The following is a 1513-nucleotide window of genomic DNA, read 5'->3' as shown; positions in this document are numbered from 1 at the left end:
GAAACTCGAGAAATACCAAGGGCTCAGAGAGAAGCTGGAGAGAGCCTGGAAGGTAAAGGTGACAGTTGTGCCTGTGGTAGTCGGAGCACTCGGGGCAGTGACCCCCAAACTAGATGAGTGGTTGCAACAGATCCCGGGAACAACATCGGACATCTCAGTCCAGAAATGTGCAGTGCTGGGAACAACAAGGATACTGCGCAGAACCCTCAAGCTTCCTGGCCGAGCTGAATGGGGGACGGACACCACCCGAGGGGTGAGGCGAGGAATCTTTTTTTATATATATATATTTATAGAACAGGGGGGGTGGGGGGGGGGGAGCAGGATAGTCCCCAAACATCATCTTTCCTTTTATAGGAGACACCAGAGCAAATGTATGCCGTGTGACCACCCCTAGAAGCAGCTTCAACTTGCACCTCTGGCAGAACTTCCCCCCACATCCTGGGGGGAAGTGGACGACTTTGAGTCCATTGTTGGGCAGCTGACTGGAGCTCTGGCCTTAAGGTGGTCGGTCCGTACATGTCACAGCAGATAGAGCTTTTCTTTGTACTGTATGCTTTATTTAGTAGCATAATTGCCTTAGTCATGGACAAATTACTGTCATCATATCCATTAAATAATACCAATGTGCTTGATTAAAAGTAATTTTGTTCTTTATGTCTGTGTCAATTCTCACATTCAGGTCATGAAAATCCACAAAGTTTGCATTAAGGCAACCGGACTCTTCGTGTTTGTTTATATATTTTTTTTGTTTTCCAAAGATGTAACAGAACTGGTGTGATTCTCTTGAGAATTTCAGTCATTACGGGTTATAAAACAATATTTATGCTAATTACAGGACAAACCTTAGTTTAACACGTGCACTGGAAAACTCTTTGCAGTCTTTTCTCGAGGTGTCATCAGCGACGTGCAGGTCGAAACTCAGGTGTGGGAGTTCGGCGAAGCCATGGAGAATAACCTCTTGATGGCTTTAGAGGCATAATTGTGTCTCAGGAAGAGGGAGCAGTGCACCGTCAACACTGTGAATTGTGAGGATTGGGTGCTGCTGACCTCAACTTGGGACGTGGTGAATCGGCAGGGAGAATACTTGGAAGACCTCTTCAATTCTACCGACATGTCTTCCCATGAGGAAGCAGAGTCTGGCGTCTGTGAGGCGGACTTGGAGAAGGCGTTCGACTATGTACAGCATGGGATCTTGTGAGGGATGCGGTATTGAGTACCAGGCACCTAAATCCAGGTTGCTGCCAGCAGGAATTCAGATTCGTCTCCGGTGAGGGTTGGACCCAACCAGGGTTGCCCTTTGTCATTGATTCTGTTCATAACTTATGGACAGATTTTCTAGGTGCAGCCAAGGCATTGTGGGGAAACAGATTAATGGCCTTACAGTTCATTTCGGTGAGCAAAGATGATTTGAGATTCAAATGTTTTGAGTTACGCAGGTGGTCTAGGAATAAATTATTCTTGAATCTCAAGGCACCAGTGTCGATTAAAAAAAAGGTTGGGAAACACTGATCTC

This window comes from Hippocampus comes, unplaced genomic scaffold, assembly GCF_001891065.2.
Source record: "Hippocampus comes isolate QL1 unplaced genomic scaffold, H_comes_QL1_v1.1 scaffold174, whole genome shotgun sequence".
Lineage (NCBI taxonomy): Eukaryota > Metazoa > Chordata > Actinopteri > Syngnathiformes > Syngnathidae > Hippocampus > Hippocampus comes.
Note: the sequence above shows the minus strand (reverse complement) of the source record.